Source organism: Alnus glutinosa, chromosome 13 (assembly GCF_958979055.1).
Source record: "Alnus glutinosa chromosome 13, dhAlnGlut1.1, whole genome shotgun sequence".
NCBI classification, from domain to species: Eukaryota; Viridiplantae; Streptophyta; class Magnoliopsida; order Fagales; family Betulaceae; genus Alnus; species Alnus glutinosa.
The window spans coordinates 12,631,415-12,637,414 of record NC_084898.1 but is presented as its reverse complement, the minus strand read 5'-3'; positions in this window follow the sequence as shown (position 1 = coordinate 12,637,414).

Below are 6,000 nucleotides of genomic sequence, written 5' to 3'. Positions count from 1 at the left end.
CGCTGCCTGCCAAAGGAAAGGCCCTGAACCAGAAGAACTCGAAGCCAAAGAAGACCGCACCCCAGAAAGAAGATCACTCAGAATCACCGGAGGAATCAAAAACGGCGCTGGAAGAGGGGGAAGTAAGGTAACCGGATTGACGGATTCGACGGACTCGACCACCGGAATGATTTGCCGATCACTGGGACTAGCCTCGGAAGGAGACAGACCCAGATCCACCCCAGAATCTGCCGCCGACGACATGAATGGCCGACAAGCGCTCCCAAGGACCTCCGTCGAACGCAGAGGACACCCCGGACCCGATCTCCGCCCCGAAATCCCACCAGAGACCGAAGAACCCTTAAGGCCCGAACCAGCGTCCAGATTGGCATAGGGCTTAACCACTATAGCCCCAGCCCGAAACCTCTTAACAACTGACTTAACCCTCTTCAGCACCCGGCCCGCCACAAAACCCACCCTACGTTTAAACCCAAGCAAAGACTTAAAGCCCAACTTATTCGAAGATCCACAGGCCCAAACCAGCGCCTTGGAGAAACGCCCCAAAATTTTAAAAACCTTCTCGAACACTCCAAACACGCCATCCCTTTGCAGAGAACCGTCACCCTCAACATCTGGATCCCTGGACACGCCAGCCGATCTGCAGACACAACCTCGAGACCTGAGCTGATCATCTGCACGATGGACCAACCCCGAGGGGCCACCCGCTTGCTCCTCCAGGACAGAGCAATCTCTCCCCTGACGAACCGCCCCCATCTCCATTCCCCGCAGCTTCGTCTTCTCCACGTCGCACCTGACCGGCAAAGGCCAATCCCCATCAATCTTTGCCGCAACCCTAGTTCCAGAGACGGAAGCTGCAGAACTCACCACCTCCGCAAACGACGGACGTCCTGTTCCATTCCCCAGCTTAACGCCCGACGGAACACCACCAGAGGAAGGAAGACCGCCAGAAGACGACGACCCAACTGTGGTTCCCAGAAAATCCAGAATTTTGCTCAGCTCCCCGGACACACGGCTCCACCCTCTCCAGTCCCGACCTTCAGGAAAGAGAATACGCCCTCTCCGACCTCCGTCGAACACAGCTACCTCCAAGAACCGCCCAGACTTGTTTTCACCTCTCCGAGCGATTGTCACCTTAGACCCCTCCCTAAAGGATTTGACAAATCCCTCAATCCCAAGATTACCCAATACTTCTTCCATCCTCGACAGCAACCAGGCAAAGCAGCTCAACCCGAACACAGCAGAACCTGAAAAACCTTTCCACTTTTCCTCCACCCGAAGCTCGGCAGATCTTGCTTCCACCGAGAATCGGAAGGACTTCGCCTCCACAAAAAACGGGCTCTCCATCAAGCCGAGACTGACACCCCTACAGGGAAAACATCCCTTCCAACAGAATGAGAAAAAATAAACCCACCACCCAGGAACCACCAACGACACTATGTTAGATGTGGCAAACGCATGAAGGAAGCAAAAGATGTTGAAGCCCCAGCTGAAGAAGATCGTAGTGGTGGCTGATTCGCTTATGGGAAGTTTAAGGAAAAAAGACGATGCTCCTCTAACAAGTAGGACACTTGTTATTTTATTGTCTTGTCTTGTTATTTTATTGGAATTTATAACACGTTATCAGCACGAAACTCTAGCCAGCTGTGTTCTTTTGATCTTTGATAAATAGATAGACTTCTATTTTAATCGTGTGTGTGAACAGTTTCAACAAAAATATTAAATGCGAAATTTAAAGGGGACAAATATTTTGTTGAAGTGGAAACTCAATTAAGAGAAAAATTATTTCAAGGCAGCCAAACCTAGGATATCCACTATTCAGAAGACAAAGCTAGTTACAAAGCAGTAGCACTCGCATATTCTTGATGCAGTGGTCGTACCTTGAATTCTGACGTATAATTCAACACGAATGCCTTGCAACCAGGTCTCTTACCTGAAGGGGTCTTCAATGGAATTCTTTACCTTAGGGCTAACCCCTAAGATAGACTTCACAGCTGATTAAATCACACACTGACAACAGATAGAGAACTAGCAGATTTTCAATATCTTTATAAACATTATCTCTAAGCTATAAGGAATTCACCACCGAATTCTTACAAAATACATGCTTAGGAGTCTCTATTTATAGGCCACAGAAACTTAAATCTCGTCTGATGCAATTTTGCTAGGCGGCGTCCGGACAGACAGCTGTGCGATTGGTTTTCCAAATTTGCTTGAAATTCTTTCTCAAATAGAGCCGTGTCCAGATGGTGTTGCCTTAGCATTTGGACGGTTGCACTTCAGCTGCACGCAATTCTCATATTAAGGCTTGAGCGTCCGGACCATAGAGAGTGACGTTCAGACGGTTGAACTTCTGCGGCACACTATTTCCATATTAAGACTTGCACGTTCGGACCATGGAGATGGACATTCGAACAGTTGAACTTTGTATGCACGACTTGCCTTATAAAGAATAGCGTCCGGACAGAATACCACATCGTTCGGACGGTTGCAGCTGAGGAAATCCGGACGGCGTCCGGATGGTAGCTGAGGAAATCCGGACGGACAACTGTGCGATCGGCTTTCCAAATTTGCTTGAAATTCTTTCTCGAATAGAGCTGTGTCAGGACGCTAGGGTTGCACTTCAAGTGCACGCAATTCTCATATTAAGGCTTGAGCGTTCGAACCATAGAGACTGTCTTTCGGACGGTTGAACTTTGAATGCACGACTTGCCTTATCAAGGATAGCGTCCGGATGGAATACCACGTCGTCCGGACGGTTGCAGCTGTCTTCCCATATCTGTGTCTGCGAAAGAAATCTTTTTACTTGTCGAACACTGAAGGTCGTCCGAGCGGTGTAGCCACGTTGTCTGGACGGTTTCACTAATGCACTTGAACGCTGGATTCTTCTGGAACTCTGAAGAGCGGTTGGACGATTTGCCATTACGTCCGGACAGATGCAACTTTGAACAGTTCGAAGCTTCTAAACACTGATGGAAGTCCAGACAGAAAGTTTTCGTCGTCTGGACAGATGTTGTCGATTGATTAGCGTCCGGACGGTTTACAGGGTCGTCCGGATAGATGCTTGGGATCCGATTTCTCTAAGTTGGAATCTGCATAGAATCTTCATGAAACTTCTAAAATGACCTTCTTTATGCTTGTGACACTGAACTTGTCAATAATAAGGCTCTTTCCATCTTTAGAGAAATAAACTCTGAATATTTAAAGATTCTGAAATATACGGCTTCCCTGTGAAAAAAACAACATTACATAATAGTGATTTTGTCAACAGAATGCAGTCAATTAAAAACTAACAAACTTCCTCTTTGGCCATTCTGGGACAAAAATCACTTGATCGGTTAAAAATACATTTCCGGTCAAAAAACTAACATACTCCCCATTTTTGTCGCAAATGGACAAATGGTAAACAAAGTATAGAAAGACCACAATAAAAAAATACTCCCCCTTGATGTCTTAACAGGATAAGGGTAAATAGAGTATATAAAATTCACAGACAAAAACATTTTAAAATCCAAAACAATATGAAAATAGAGAAGAGTCTGCAAGTGGCCCAAAAGAGAGGAACAAAAATCCTCAAAGTACAAAATTCTGCTGATCCATTGAAAGCAAGTAACAGTGAGAAATCCGTACAAAAAGCTGGATTTGTGCTACTTTAGCTTCTAGCTTTGGAAGCCGGGAACCATAGGTTGACAAACCTTTAGTCGCTTGATTTTGCAAAGCCTAAACCTGGTTATCCGCAGATTGACATCCTCTAAGCAATTGTTCTGCAAGATAAAAGTGGAGATTTAACACTAAATCTCTAATTGATATAGTTCGGAAGGAGATGTTACGATGCTACGGAAGGCTTTGCATGAGCGGGGGAAAGAGCTCATTTAAAACCTGAGACCTTTGGAAATATGAACATATGACTTCAACAACAGTCTGTTTTCCAAAAGATTTATCTGTCAAACATTGTGTTGGGAGCCGCTGGATGACATATTCCTAAACCAAGATTAAACAGAAATATCTTCAAAAATACCATTACCAAGAAAAAATCAGATCCTGTGAGTTTAAAAAACAATGTGGTATTTATGACGGTTGTCAAATGGATGCCAAAGAGAAAATATAAGCAATGTAGCAACTCATAAGGTATACATATATCAAGATCAACCCAGCACACAGAAATAATAGATTTTTCATGCACAATATCTCAAGAAAATATCGCAATCAACAAATATTCCAATAATCTAAAAGCACAAAAACTTAAAAAAATAAAGGAAGACACAAAGAAGATCATGGAATGAGAATAAATGTGCAGAGAATGCCAAAATCTCGGGAGAAATCTGCGAGAAAAACACATAACATGACATGATAAATCAATAAAAATACAGAGGTGTGTGGATGACAAAGAAAGAGACACAAGTCTTAAACCTGTAGAGATCCCGTCCGGACGTGTCACTTAACCATCCGGACGGTTACTACTAGGTCAGCATACGACAAGACTCCTCTCGTTCGGGCATAAGAATAGGTCCGTCTAGACGCTTCACACTAAAAATCTGAAACTGGAGAAAAATTTGCAGAAAAATATTTTTTCCTAAAGTTATCTTCAGAACACGCATATATAATCAACTGATAAAATAGTCAAATAGCATTGCAAAAATATGCAAAGATATAACTGAGAGTTAAGTATTCAATAAGCACAAATTTCCCTGTAGATAGAAATTTTAAATAGATTACTCAACTCATGCAATGCGCGTGTGTGTGAAAGCTTTCTCAATAAGGTATGAAGTTCATTGATATGACTTAAAGCAACCGAATTTTCTAAACAAGAGAAAAAATCAATGAAGATCAGTCAAAAGTCAAACCTTATTTTACTAGGGCCTAGCCACCCTCATCTGATACACTTCCCTTAAGATACAGATCTAATTGTTTTACTTGTACCATGAAGGACAAGATAAAATTTTACTTGCACCATGAAAGACAAGATATAAAGCTAACTCAGTACAGAAGCAGTGAATATAAGCATATAACGAGGAATTCAGAAGAATAACTGCTTGTTTCTTTTTGGTGCTGCAACCTAGAGAGAATGATAGAATTTTTAGGCTCTAGGTTCAACTAGCATATTAGTCAATTTGACTATCTTACCAAAAACATCTCTGTCATTAGAATTTCCAGAAGCAAGAAGTCAGAGAGGACAAAGATGTACCTTAGGGGAGCCTTGGATAGTGCATATTTTCATCGCATGAGAAAAGTAACTATCTAGCATTTCGATGCACAGGAAAAACTTGGCAGATATTTAGGCATAAACTCTCAATCATATAAAAGCATAGTCAATTAACGCGCAATGAACTGAGATATCAGGAAAAAATACATGTAATATTTGACATGTCAAGAAAAGAAAAAATAAAATTCCTTGCATTTTCTCTCACAATTTTTTTATTTTTTTATTTTTTATGTTGAAAACAATAATACAGAAAAACAACAAAGACATGCTTATGGAAAATGAAATAACATCTAGTCTTAGCATGTAAGGTAAAATCAAATCTGTCCTCAGGGAGAGAGGGTTAGAAATACCAAGGCAGAAAAGTAGCCGCCCGATGTAGCGCCCCAGATTTTAAGTAATTATATAAAATGTCTTAAATTAGGATTTAAGACCGAATAAAATAGACAAGTCTAGAATTGGCATTCAATTCTAGAGACTCGACGCTTGAACGGCTTAATACTGTTGGAAACAATATTCACATCCATCAGTTAGTAAAGTACGTGGCTTTAAACACTGTATTTTTAATCCCCGATAAATAATAAGGAATACATGGATATTTATGAAAATAAATATTCATTGGTCTTATTATTTATAAACTGTAATTTTATAAATGAAGAATAATATTATTATACTCTAATAATATTACGAGACTAATTAATAGACAGACTGAATTAATCAGTGGATTAATTGATGCGATAATATTATCGAATAATATTAATGTGTAATATTTACTGTATGTTGGTACAGTTTCCGGTACGGTG